Genomic DNA, 14,705 nt, shown 5'->3' on the forward strand with positions numbered 1-14,705 from the left:
ACATTGCATTCATTAACTGCTGCAACCATTGTTCGACCATTAGCCCTAAACGTTCAGTCAGCAAACTTCTGTAATCCGTCGATATAATGTTTAAAGGAATGCTTTGAAAATGATATTTAATCTGCATGTAATCGTTTCTAATCAAGACCGCACACACAGACGACCAAGCAACGCTCGCTGTTGTCATTAGGCCTTTTATATGGACATCAAAGTACCATTTTTCCGGATTATCACTTTTAATCCGTTTCAGAATGTTACACATTCCTCTAAAATCTGCTTGGTTAGAAATAATACCTGCAAACATACAACTGATAGCGTATATCATTTTGAATATTGAATACAAATAAATTTACAAACGACAATATAAGAGACGTTCCAAATGAATGTGATTCTGCAAAATGTTGAGCCTCGCTTTGGGAAAACAGTGTTTAATGCATGTACGTTAAGTGTCGTAACATATTTGCTTGTGCAGTCCGCACAGGCTAATCAGGACGAGACTCCGCCTTCACTTGATTTTCATGAAGAAGTGACCTCCCTTACACGAAAAATACAATAAAAATACAATAAAAGCGGAGAGTGTCGTCCATGATAAGCCTGTACAGACTGCACAAGCTAATCTGTTACGTGTATTTAGTACCGTTTTCCCATAAAGGAGGCACAATCATGGTTTAAAGTCGACTCAGAATGACGCCCCGAGATGCAGATGGCATTTTAGAATTGAAATACACGCACACACGCACAGCTTCGAAAGATGGACAGACGTTTTAAATAAAAAACAACAACAGACCAGCGTATTTAAACCGGTTAAATGATTCTTAGAACTTAAATTTCAAAAGTACACATTGAAATATATACGGATATCATCAACGGCAACATATTGAGCACTGCCGGGATTCGAGCCCTGAGACTGGTGTGAGCACTGCCGGGATTCGAGCCCTGAGACTGGTGTGTTAAAAAAAAACATTTCTGCACAACGTAAAATATTAAATGTTCAACCTGAATACGCTACCACAAGAACAAAACACAGTAAAAACAAATAAATAGATTCGTTGACTTTCAATTAGACTTACTCCCTTGCCGGTATATCGCAACGCCCCTTAAGGTAAAACAATGTGTCAAGAACGTTGTAGTTGTCCTTGCATGTCATCAGCGCGTTTCATCGAGCGACTTCACACAAGTGTCCGACTAGATCTTGAAAGTTACTCCGATTCATATGAGTAATTTACAATGCAGCAATTCTTGTCGAAAACTTCAACAAATTGACAAGCAACGCCGCAACTTCGATAATCAAAGTTAATGAGATAACGAATTGATACGAATTACATTATGATCTTTGATTTATTGTTAGCAAATGACAGTATAAAAAAGCATGGTAAATAAAAATGAAACTTTAAAATTTGACAAGAAATCACCGACTTATGCCTTGATCATTGAGTAGTCGAAATATAGATAAATTATGGATTGATGACAGTTGATTATTATTATTGTGTAACATGAAACATTATTCTCGCCTTCGATTACTGACTTCAAACGTCAATCTTTGGAAACATATATAGTGTATTAACCTAATTGAGTCTCGCTTAGGGAAAGGGGGTTTAAATCATGTGCGTAAAGTGTCGTCTCAGATTAGCCTATACAGTCCACACAGGCTAATGAGGCACTACACGTTCCGACTAAAGTAGATTTTCGTTAATTAAAGAAGTTCTGTTTAAGGGGCATTTTCACGTTTGGGTAAATTGACAAAATTGAAAAACGTTGTTTCAGATTCGCAATTTTTCGTTTTAGTTATGATATTTGTGAGGAAACAGTAATACTGAACATTTACCATGCTATAAAATAACGATTATTTGCATCTTTTGACGAAATAAAAACCCGAAAATTATAACGCGTTGCAACGCGAAATGAATTAATGATTTAGAGAGTTCTGATGTTTTCGTTATATTCTGTGAAACTACGAGGATTGCTTATATGTAGTATAAAATACATCAGGCATTGTATGCGGAAGGATGGCCGAGTGGTCCAAGTGTATTCTACTTTTACTCCAGGACTCCAGGGGTCAGTGGTTCGAGCCCTTCCGAGGGTTACCTTTTTTTCATTTTTTAATTTAATTCTTGATTTTTTACTGGAGCTATTTAAATCTAATGTTTACATTTATAAATATAAAGCATTTTATGACAAACTTCAAAACATGCCAAAATCTGTGAAAAGGCCCTTTAACCATTAAACCGGAAAGTGTCCTCACTGATTAGTCTGTTCGGAGTGCACAGGCTTTTCTGGGACGTCGATATACGCACATGCATTACGTCCATGTTTTCACTTAGCATGACTCAATATAGTTGCGTTATTTCTAAAGCGGATTGAAGATGTAAAAGCAAATAGTCTTTCTCTCTCGTCATATGTGTTTGTCAACAATGAATCACCCTTGCATTGGAGACACATTTTCAATAAGGAACAGTATAATAGCATACAATGAAAATAACAGTTGTAACACCGTCACTGAGCATTATCCCGATGAACAAAGGTACGGGTTATTTGCCTATTATATCGATAAACAACTGTACGGGATATTTGCCTTTTATCCCGATGAACAATGGTACGGGATATTTGCCTTTTATCCCGATGAACAATGGTACGGGATATTTGCCTTTTATCCCGATGAACAATTGTACGGGATATTTGCCTTTTATCCCGATGAACAATGGTACGGGATATTTGCCTGTTATTGTAATGCTTCAGGTCAATTATAAGCATCCTACACTGCGGTCAAAATAAACAATTCAAATATACAAGCTAAACTATGTCTTAACAATAAAAAAGATATTGATCATAGAAGCTGTAAAAAGCTTGCTTGTTTCCACATACTCGGTAGACCCTAAGTTTTGGTGACGGCCATTAACTTTTTGTGGCGCCTCAAGTTGAGTTTTTAGTCGGGATACTCGATACTTTTCGCTACACAAACTTTCTCATTTAAACTAAAGAAATTATGTTGCATAGGAGTTTTGAATATTAATATATATTTGAATAAACGAATTAAATTGGACAATGACTTGTGCATCGAACAAACTATATCCTTGTTATCACGTCGCATGAAACATACCGTGTATAATTGCATGAAATAGGAACCTGCGCGTCACACCAATATTTGTGCTCACTAACGCCATGAATGTCATGCAATCGTCACCATTCAACAACAAGCACTTACACTCTTTGATAAAATGGAAGTTCAAACTGACAACTACATTGTTCTTGCAATATATATGGCAGCGGTGGGATTTGAACCCACGCCTCCGAAGAGACTGGTGCCTTAAACCAGCGCCTTAGACCGCTCGGCCACGCTACCTGTTGCGGCGCTAGATGACTTTACTTTTATTTACTGTTGACGAATTATCGGGTTGATTGCTGTTTTCACAAGAATTTTTCACAATCGTGAAAAATCGGATAGGATAGCATTCTTCACTCATATGAAGCCAAATATGAGCCTCGTTTTTGGAAAACTGGGTTTAATGCATGTGCGAAAAAGGTCGCCTCGGATTTGCCTGTGCTGTCCTCACAGGCTAATCAATAACAACAATTTCTGCCTTAAATTGATTGTCGCTAAGAAGAGACTTCCTTCAAACAAACAATTTCATAACTCCGGAAAATGTCATGTGCGGACTGCACATGCTAATTACGACACTAAACGCACATGCATTTAGCAATGTTTTCCCAAAACGGTTCATGTATTCGTCATTATTAAACATTTTTGTTGTAATGTTCAGGTATGTGGGATATACGATTTTTGTAAAGAATGGTCATATGACTCCATGTAACGTTATTGTTCCACATCAATGCGAGAAAACAAGGTGTAGGTGATAATAATGTGCCATGCAGATCCTGTGATCTAGAGTGAAAGGCGTGAGCTAAGCCGTAAGTATATGGTCTAAGGTTGATAGGCGTGAACTGAGCCGTAAGTAGGGTGATAGGCGTGAGCTAAGCCGTAAGTATATGATCTAAGGTTGATTGGCGTAAACTGAGCCGTAAGTATATGATCTGAGGGTGATAGGTGCGAACCTAGCCGTAAGTAGGGTGATATGCGTGAACTGAGCCGTTGGTTTATAATCGGGGGGTGATAGGCGTGAACTGAGCCGTTGGTTTATAATCGGGGGGTGATAGGCGTGAACTGAGCCGTAAGTATATGATCTGAGGGTGATAGGCGTGAACTGAGCCGTAAGTATATGATTTGAGGGTGATAGGCGTGAACTGAGCCGTAAGTATATGATCTGAGGGTGATAGGTGCGAACTGAGCCGTAAGTATATGATCTGAGGGTGATAGGCGTGAACTGAGCCGTAAGTATATGATCTGAGGGTGATAGGCGTGAACTGAGCCGAAAGTATATGATCTGAGGGTGATAGGCGTGAACTGAGCCGTAAGTATATGATCTGAGGGTGATAGGTGCGAACTGAGCCGTAAGTATATGATCTGAGGGTGATAGGCGTGAACTGAGCCGTATGTATATGATCTGAGGGTGATAGGTGCGAACTGAGCCGTAAGTATATGATCTGAGGGTGATAGGCGTGAACTGAGCCGTAAGTATATGATCTGAGGGTGATAGGTGCGAACTGAGCCGTAAGTATATGATCTGAGGGTGATAGGCGTGAACTGAGCCGTATGTATATTATCTGAGGGTTATAGGCGTGAACTGAGCCGTATGTATATGATCTGAGGAGGATAGGTGCGAACTGAGCCGTAAGTAGGGTGATAGGCATGAACTGAGCCTTAAGTATATGATCTGAGGGTGATAGGCGTGAACTGAGCCGTAAGTATATGATCTGAGGGTGATAGGCGTGAACTGAGCCGTAAGTATATGATCTGAGGGTGATAGGCGTGAACTGAGCCGAAAGTATATGATCTGAGGGTGATAGGTGCGAACTGAGCCGTAAGTATATGATCTGAGGGTGATATGCGTGAACTGAGCCGTAAGTATATGATCTGAGGGTGATAGGTGCGAACTGAGCCGTAAGTATATTAGCGCTCGGGGTTGTTAGAGGCGAAAAGTCAACAAGGCGTTGCATTCTGTATAATGTCCCTCCAGATGTTAAGTTTCGACTGACTTTTAGCACAAAACATGCGAATGATTGAAGTTTACTAAACATCATTTATGAAATTATTATCATCTTTGAGTGTGTGTTTAGCAAATGCATTGAAACTTACATAAGTAGTGTTTAGTAAGGCGGAAACTAGGTCTTATAAACGATCTTTGAAAAACAAAATACCTTACACAAAAATCGTCGTTGAGAGATAAGAGATAAGAGAATGTCATAAAATAATATTCTCGATAGATAAAAGACTTTAGTTCGGGACGTGTCCCTACAAACGACCTATCGGGGAATATAATATTGCTGTGTAGTAGTGTTACGCTATCAATAAAAATATATATAATTATATACGAACTGTGCTCTGCGAAAAGGGTGTTAAAGTCATGTGCGTCAAGCGTCGTCCCAGATTATCATGTGCAGTCCGCACAGGCTAATATGGGACGCCACTTTCCGAATAAACTAGATTTCTTTCCCATGAAGGGACTTTCTCTAAACGTTTATCATAAAAACGGTAAGTGTCGTCCATGATTAATTAGCCTGTGCGGACTGCACAGGCTACTCTGGGACGACACTTTACACACATGCGTTAACCCCCATTTATCACAAAGCGAGGCTCATTTCGTTATGCATATTATATCCAGCGTAGTTTAATGAGACGCTTATCCAACTCTTTGCGACGGTCACTTTCTAGTGGAAATCTGAACCTCTCGAACGTCCGTGCATGAAAGAGTTGGCGGAATGCATAGCAATTGTGTGTACATGTAATAAGGTACGAGAAATCGAAGACATATGTATCAAAAAATAAGAAAGGAAAACAAAAATCAATACTGCTATTTAAACAATAAAAAACATCTATCACGTAATTACCGTAATTTACTATTATAATGGTTAAGGTTTGGTTTGGGATGTACGTCGAACATGAGAATTTTTCAATCGATGGTTTTTTTATGTTGCTTCAGTTACTCTATCTATGATGCCATAGTCCGTGCTCCACGCGTACGAAATAACATATCGAGCATTTTCGTGCGAATGTTTGGAAATATACTTAACATTTTATTTTAAATTCTTTGAAATTATGTTCTATTAGAACTCTGTTTGCTTGTATCATTCATTCCATTTAAAACATAAATTCGCTACAACATTCAGTCCTCGGGCTCAATTCAGAGCATTGAAACAAATTGTTCACAAATATGTGTAGACATAACTTATGTTTAAAAATAAACACGAAATAACACTATGGGGAAGTATTCGTGGGCAATTGTGGATTGATCTCATTTATAAGCTGTTAATTATGGTTATTTTATTTTATTTTTACATCGCGTTACATTCTTACGTCTTTCCGGAAGTTATTTATCTTTGGGGTAATTAAATTGCATATCGGTACGGTACATCTTTCGCTCGAGGTCCAGAAGTCACCGACTGCTAATTATGAACTAATGTTCGTTAACATTTATTAGCAATCCGATATTTCGATTGTAAAGATAAGAAATTTAAGACAATCCAGATATGTGTTAAGAAAATACAAAATTTGGCACGGTTTTCTTGTATACAGAGAAATAAGAAAGTTGACATTAACATCTGTTTCATTATGCACTTGTTATGTTTATTACATGTTCAGTGGTGTCAATAAACAATCGCGATCGTCATTTATCTACACTTTCAAATTTAAGGCGATATTTAATAATTTTCATTATTTTACGTATTCTATTTAAAATTCAGATAACATTTTTCACCTTTCTTTCCATCGTTATTTAATGTTGTAGAAAAAGGCATTCTTGTGGTTTCAGAATTCAAAAATTGACTTCATTAAAATACATGTAGTAAACAAGCATACGCTTTTATGAAAGAAAATGAATTTCATTCAGTTATAACTAGTTCGTTTATATATATTTTCGACGGAACTTGGTGCGAATGTAACGAGCCTCTTGTACTTATTCCTTTCCCACTCAGAAACAAAGTAAAAATGGCTATGTGCAAACAGCATAAAACCAGAACAGTCTGCGAGTAACTTGCAGTTTGTTCAGGTTTTATGCTGTTTGCTGCTCATCAGTATCTAGAGTTGGAAATGAAGTCTTTAAAATTTGAATCTAGTAAGAAAAGTATGTCATTTAATTTAACTTTCTGATGGACTACAAATGCGTAAAATACATATCTAAGTAGTAAAGGGTATAAATCGAGCGACTACAGCGGCATTATGGCGCGTATACATATGATGTTTTAGATGTATTATAAACCAATCGTTATAGTATGACGGATTACTATGTAGGTTAAACAAATGTCGGAAATGTGTCCTATAGAAAATATTTTTGTTCGCTATTCTGCAGGTTTTTCGCATAAGCTCTTGTGGATTCCGGCTTTTAATTACACATAATTGAAAACTTTGTGTTTCACAACCTTTAAAGTTATTATAATAACATGCCAAAAAAATAAATTGCCACCTTTTCGAAGGAAGATTTATTAAAAAATCCATGTCCAAATATGTTAATGAAATCCCGTTATTTCCGTCTGAACAAAAAACCCGGATTTTCTAATTACTGTTAGGACAATCTGTGAGTAACGTAATAGTGTTAAAAGAGTTATTAAGTCCCTTCATCTAATAAATTTGGCATCAGTTTCTGATTAAAGCTACTGGAAACAGATGGACCCTTTCCCTTTGATCAATTACGCGCGTCATCTCGTTTCTTAGTTGTATCCTGCGAGATTTTCAAAAGGCCACGAGCCGGGGTTCAACATGTTACATGCTTGTCTTAAATATGTTCGTCGTCTATTTTTGATAATATTTGTTTGATTTGTTTGGACCCGATGCATTATAAGTCATTGAAAACAAAGATCTCTTCCTTTTGATGTGGGCAACGAAACGAAAGCCTCATTTTCACTTAAGCGCGGGTTAGACACGCGCGTGCATTATATCATTTCCGTTTAAATGAAAATTTGACGCGCATTCGAACCGAACGTTATAACATGCAATTGATTACATTCAGATATTGTTTTTCGCAGACAAAACACGAAACGATAGAATTTTCACCGGTATTCAGCCAAATAGAAAAATATCAATAAATAACTACAAGTGATATTTAGGATTTAGCGTGTAGAATTAATGCATCGACATCTGTCATTGGTTGGCAATTAATTCTGGAGTCGGTGCGAGTCGATCTGAATGAGATTCTCGCACTGCGTAATGTTACATTGAAATTTACAACTCAATGGAGGCGGGCCATTGTGAGCAATACCTGTTTATTAATCAAAGCGAATCAAATCGTTTTCGGTGTTACGCAGTGTGCCATTTATGAGAGGCAGTCCTCAAGCAGTTGTGGGTAGGCGGGAACAAATATGAGCCGCGCACTGGAAAAACGGGGCTTAATGCATTTGCGTAAAGTGTCGTTCAATACCAGCCTTGCAGTCCGCACAGGTTAATCGAGGACAACCATTTCCCCCTTGACTGGACACTTCCCCTTTTACGGAATTTTTCAATAAAGAAAGTCTCCTCTGAACGAAAATCCAGTCTAGGCGGAAAGTATCTTCCCTGATTCGTCTGTACGGACTTATCTGGGACGGCAGTTTGAGGCCCCGTTCTCTCAGAGCCGACGATAGAATGGGGGAAAATGGGACCGGTGACTTGAATGGAAGTTGTCATTTGATAGATTTTCAATCAATCAGTCTTCGCTTTAGTTAATCTCAGAATAAACTTAGTTTAACGTATGATAACATTTTTTTGATCGTGTGATATGTGTAAAATGATTAAATAAATGTGCAACATTTTATTCTCATTTGTCATTACGACCACAAATATGTTTTAATTTAATATAATAATATTTGTGGATTGTTTTTAAACATAAAAACTAATATTCCGAATTCCAAACATTTGTCATTTCCCATTTTATAGCAATATTTTCATATTTTGCATTTCAGTTCTGGCATTTTAAAATCTGTCACACCGCCTTGAGTAAAAATGTGACATAGAGTATATTGTTCGAGTCATATCTCATATACAATCATGTTTTAATTTTCGCTAATTACTTTTTAACACATGTCAAAATATGCGTCGTACCGTTGGCAAAAAAGTCGCAGCCATAGTGAATAAAAGCAGATTTTATATTACAAAATAAACAATAACAAACACTGCATAGTTATGATATTAAAGCGCCTACGGTCGTGTCAAGCGTTTGTTTATCTACGAACGTGCGGACACGCTGACATTATCCCATGATCTTTTGTACGAGGTGATGGTGAACTTTACACCTTTTGATGACACCAAAATGCTCGTACAGAATATGTGTAGATAGTTAATATTTGTGGTGATCAGAATAAGGTTTGAAGTTTATTATTAAATTTATCAAATAGAAAACTGACGAGTATAGAGTATAGTCCAAGGGAGGTAAACTCTTTAATCAGTACGTCCTGATTTCGGAGTCAACTTCCCTTGCCGTTGCAGTCACGTGATTATTTTTAAACTGTGCCACCTTTCCAGTTTTGTTTTAGGGCATATTTCGAAAAATCCGTAAGCAAATATACCCATACATAAGCCATATAGTCTAGAATAAAATATAACCGTCTTGCATTAAAAACATGGCAATGCGCGATGTAATGTATTCATGTGTGCAGATATTCGAAGTTCCACATGTAATCAAAGACCTAGCCAATTCATAGTTTAATCTGTTTTAAATATAGTGTTTTGGGTGTTACTTTTATATTTAAATCGATGAATTTGTATAAAACAGGCCGATTTTCATAATGCCATATTTGCTAGACTAGTCCAACTGAACAAATTAATATTACAAGAGGGATATAGACCTTAGGGCGCTCATCTGATAACCTAAGGAACTTAACCATTCTAAAAAGGTAGAGATCAACATAATTTAAGTACTTCATGAAACACAAATATTTAATTTATAGGCCTAATTTATTTTTTAACTCGGCTTAGATATCGCTAGATAATTTTTCTTACTGACGTTCATAAAGATAAGACAAAGAAACTGACTTCTAGAGTACAAACATTCTTTTTTTATTTAACCTACTGACAAATTTTTAAGCGCACGTGACTCAGTTTCAAACTCAACCGAGATTTGATTGAAATAAAATGTTCCGACCAAGTTACATGAAGATTGGGCAATTAATGTGGCAATATGCGCATTTACAAGGTTTCACTATAGCCCAATAAGGAAAACTGGCCACCCCCACCCCCTTGCGGCAATATTTTTCGAGGAACCTAAACTGTTTTTGAAATTTAACCGAGTTGTCATGAGAACCGATGTACTGAGGAAGTTTCGTAGAGATTTTAATGTAAATAAGACTGCTAGAGTGTTTACAAGGTTTTACTATAGCCATATATGGAAAACCTCCCCACTCCCAGGCGGTCTTGGATTTCCACGGACCGAAACGATCGCTGAAATCGTTCTAGATATCATTTAACCAAATGCCCTGATCAATGTTATTGAAGATTGGACGAAATATGTGACTTCTAGAGTGTCTTACTTATGGTGAAAACTTCCCCGACTCCGGCGGTCATTGTTTCAACGAAACCAAAACCATTTTCAAATTTAGTCAACTTATTATTACAGAAAATGTTCTGACCAAGTTTCATGAAGATTGAACCGTACATTTTACTTCTAGTGTTAACATGGTATCACTATAGCCATACACGGGAAACTGACCCGCCCTCTGGCGGCCATTACTTAACGAAGTGAAACCATTTTCAAACTCAGTCGAGATATACAATGTAATCAGAACAAATGTTCTGACCAAGTTTCATGAAGATTTGACCAAACAAAAGACGTTTAATCTGAAAAAATGAACAATATAGAAGCCTCTATTTTGTTCACCACAGGTGGTTAGCGTGTGGCTATGCTATTAATTAGTAAAAACATCATTTTGAATGAAAATAATCATATTATAACGAAAAATCAACTTTTCTGAAAAAAAAATTCACTATCAAATATATATATATACCGGTATGTTCTTTCACGCTATTGCACAATTCCGTTTGAGTGCAGTAAAGTGATGGAAGGAAATAAATATGTTTCAATACAATTAATTTATTGCATATTTTTAAACAACTTTTCTCAGTAGGCAATAAGTGATACACGTCATATTATAAGTTGCTCGTGTCATTAATAGTTTATTGATTGCATTGTAATTGTCTATTAAATTGTTAGATTACAACATATAAAATCCGCGTCAGTGTACAAAATCGTTGCACCAGAATTTCTATTTGGTAATCAGTATGGAAGGTGTACTTATACGAATCATACATCAGGCATATTACAATTAAAATTTTCCTCATACTTCAAGATTATCTGTCCAGAGACCAAAAAGGAATAATATATGCGAATATGTCAATATTCAATAGTTTGCATTGATTAATATATGCATGTGTTGTTGATAAGGCAACTGCTGCTGCTGCTGTTGTTGTTGTTGTTGATGATGAGAATTTTGATGATGATTATGATGGTGATGATGACAACGACGATGCTGCAGCCGCTGTTGTTGTTGTTGTTGATGATGATGTTGATGATTGATAATGATGATGATGATGATGATGATGATGATGATGATGATGATGATGATGCTGCTGCTGCTGCTGCTGCTGCTGCTGCTGCTGCTGCTGCTGATGATGATGATGATGATGATGATGATGATGATGATGATGATGATGATGATGAAAGGTAAGGTTTCACTTCTTTATATTGTGCGGGATTAGTGCAGGATTAGTGACTTACAGTGCCTTGAGTGCTATGGTAAATATGAAGTGTAAAGAAAACAACCAAGATGATTGTTGAGTATCATCGAACATAAAATGCCATTGAATGTTTCAATTGGAAGGGTCAATGGAACCAGTCTATTTCCATCTAAGGGGCTTAAAAGCAGCTGCTTCGTAAAACATCCGTTCATTATCTAGCGCATATCTGGTACATGCGGCTTTGTTACTGAGTCTATTGCTGTGAGTACGTGTAAGTGGGCACCAGAGAACACATAATGTGGTGTGTTACCCAACAGATTGGTGTGTGACCATAGCAAGAGCGCGTGTTATACCCCCAATACACCGACTCCGTTCGAAGTACGTTCTGAAAAATGTGACTAAACGGGCTCGAACTGTGTGAGAACGGAGTGATCGTAGTAGCAACGTGTTACGAGCCGTCTTCGAACTTTTGGACGGCTTGGAACGGGGTTGAACGGGAGAGGTGTTTCAGAACTTTGAGCCTTCTCAAAATTTTCTTCCGATCATCCCGTTCTACAATTAAACGTAGTAACAACGTACTGGAAATGGAATGGACGTAATAAGAACGAAAATGGTCGTACTAAGGTCGGGTTAGGAACGTGCCAGAACGTTGTGCGATCGGAGCGAAATTTCCTGTACGATGCCACACCGATCGAGTTCGTTTCTAGTCCGTCCCATTCGTTCCCAGACAGACCGACCCCGTCGGCACTACGTCTCAAGTACGCTCTTGTTTCGTGTAAATAAATAGAAACTTAAAGATAATTTCTGACAACGTTTGCAACACGTTCTGTAAGTTCTCAGTAAGTTCTTAGTACGTTGTACTCGTTTTAAGAAGTTCGCAGTAGGTTCCAAGTACGTTGTACTCGTTCAATGCAGTTGTTACAACGTTCAAACCGTAACTACAATACGTTCAGACAATGTGCATATAAATAGAGGTCGTTCTCTCAAAATTCATCATTTGTGATATTAAGATTCAGGATTTTCAATACCTTCTGCATTTTTTGACGTTTTTCAGTTGAGATATTGATTTGTGCTTTTAAATTGCGGTAGCCTTTAGCCGCAATGTCATTTTGCGGAATTATTTTTTGGAGGCAATACAAATGTACGTCTGGTCGGCTCAAAGCGTGAAACATAAATGAGAACTGGCCGGAACGTAGTCGGTTTTATAATCGCCGTGCAGACCGTGGCTGCAACTACGTCCTAAACGTACTAAGAACGTAGTAGGACGGAGTGAGAACTGCCTTTGAACGAGTTACCACTGCACAACGAATAAAGAAGAACTTCGTACGAACATGATCGAACTGGCTGAGGACTGGCTCGGTCTGACTGGAAACGGTATACCAACGGGGACAATGTGAAAATTGACCCGATTTGAACTGGATAAAGACGAACTGGCAACGGGATAGGACAGGATAGGAACGAGCTGCACGTAGCGCAAACTGAATCATTCAATCACATTGTAGATTTTCTTCTAAACAAAACTTCACGTTCAAGCAAGTTCACATCCCGTTCTGCACCCGGGGGGGATATACTTCCTATATACGGGTATATAGGGGTGTGCCGATTTTATGAGGTGTGTTTTTCGACTAAAATTATAGATATGGGTATAGTTTTGAGCATCTAAGTATAGATATGGCTATTGAAATCAGAAATTTGCTTGTATATAAATGCATATAGATTTGAAAGTATCAGTATCAAAATGGGTATGATAAATGTCATTCTTGTATATAAATGGGTATCAAGAAGTAAATTTCAGTAGCGGGAAAGATATAATAGCAAATTCAATAAGTATACTGTATTGATATGAAAGAGATTAAAATTCTAGTATGAAATGTGTCCACTTTATGAAATTCTAGTATTTAAATGGGTTCAGTATATCAAACTTCTTGTATTGAAATGGATCCACTTTCTCAATGGTATCGTATACAAATGGGTATGCTTTTTCAAAAATCTTGTATCAAAATGGGTCTACCTTATGTTGTTGTTGTTTTTTATCGAGTGCACCGGGATTGTCTCCCATATGGCCATCGCCCCCAGAAAGACGTTTTAGTTGGTAACGGGGGATAGTGCAAGATACAGAAGACACCCCGTTCCAGAGGTGACCCTGGGTCTTTTAGTGTCCGGTGTATAGCACCTAGTACACTGCCCCTCGGTTTAACGTCTCATGCGAAAGACGAGTTAGTAGGTTAGGTGCAGCGGGGGATCGAACCAGCGATCTCTGGATTGTGAAGCCAGTGTGTTACCACTAGACCACGGATCCGCTACAAGGGTCTACTTTATCAGAGTTCCGGTATAAAAATGGGTCACATTTCGGATGTCTCAGCGGGACACCCCTACCCTAAAATTTGGGAAGTTAACCCCCGGGGTTCTGCAGTTTGTTCAGAACGTGGTCGAACTGTTTAAGAACGTGCTTGGTGTATGGGCTCCTTTAGATCCTCGTGCAAACAGCAGGGGTTGGAATGCAGGCTGTCTTATCGATGCAGCAGTGTAAACAGATTGTAAAGCAATCTAGAAATAAATCTTCGAGAGTTTGACAAATATTTAAACCATTTCTGAGGCATTGATCGAGCCAACTAACAATGACGTCACGATATCAAATGTATATTAATTTTGTACACATGCTGCGTGTGTTTATGTTTAAACAATAATAAGATGTATCCGGCTTATATCCAATCAAACATGTAACTAACTGCATCGTGAAATTCTTATTTTATTTAAATATATGATTCCTTCTGAATTTAAATATAGACGGCCTTAAAGGGATCTTTTCACGGTTTGGTAAATTGACAAAATTGAAAAAAGTTGTTTCAGATTCGCAAATTTTCGGTTTAGTTATGATATTTGTGAGGAAACAGTATTAATGACCATTTGCCATGGTCTAATATAGCCTTTATATGCATCTTTTGACGATTTA

At 37.6% G+C, this 14,705-nt stretch overlaps 1 non-coding gene across 1 annotated transcript; it reads right to left on the bottom strand.

The window, feature by feature from the left end:
* Nucleotides 1-3,258: 3,258 nt before the first annotated feature.
* On the bottom strand, nt 3,259-3,340 carry Trnal-aag (transfer RNA leucine (anticodon AAG)). The gene has a single exon. It is a non-coding gene; the product is annotated as a tRNA-Leu (tRNA).
* Between the last annotated feature and the right edge of the window lie 11,365 nt (nt 3,341-14,705).

This window comes from Dreissena polymorpha, chromosome 11 (genome assembly GCF_020536995.1).
Source record: "Dreissena polymorpha isolate Duluth1 chromosome 11, UMN_Dpol_1.0, whole genome shotgun sequence".
Classification (NCBI taxonomy): Eukaryota; Metazoa; Mollusca; class Bivalvia; order Myida; family Dreissenidae; genus Dreissena; species Dreissena polymorpha.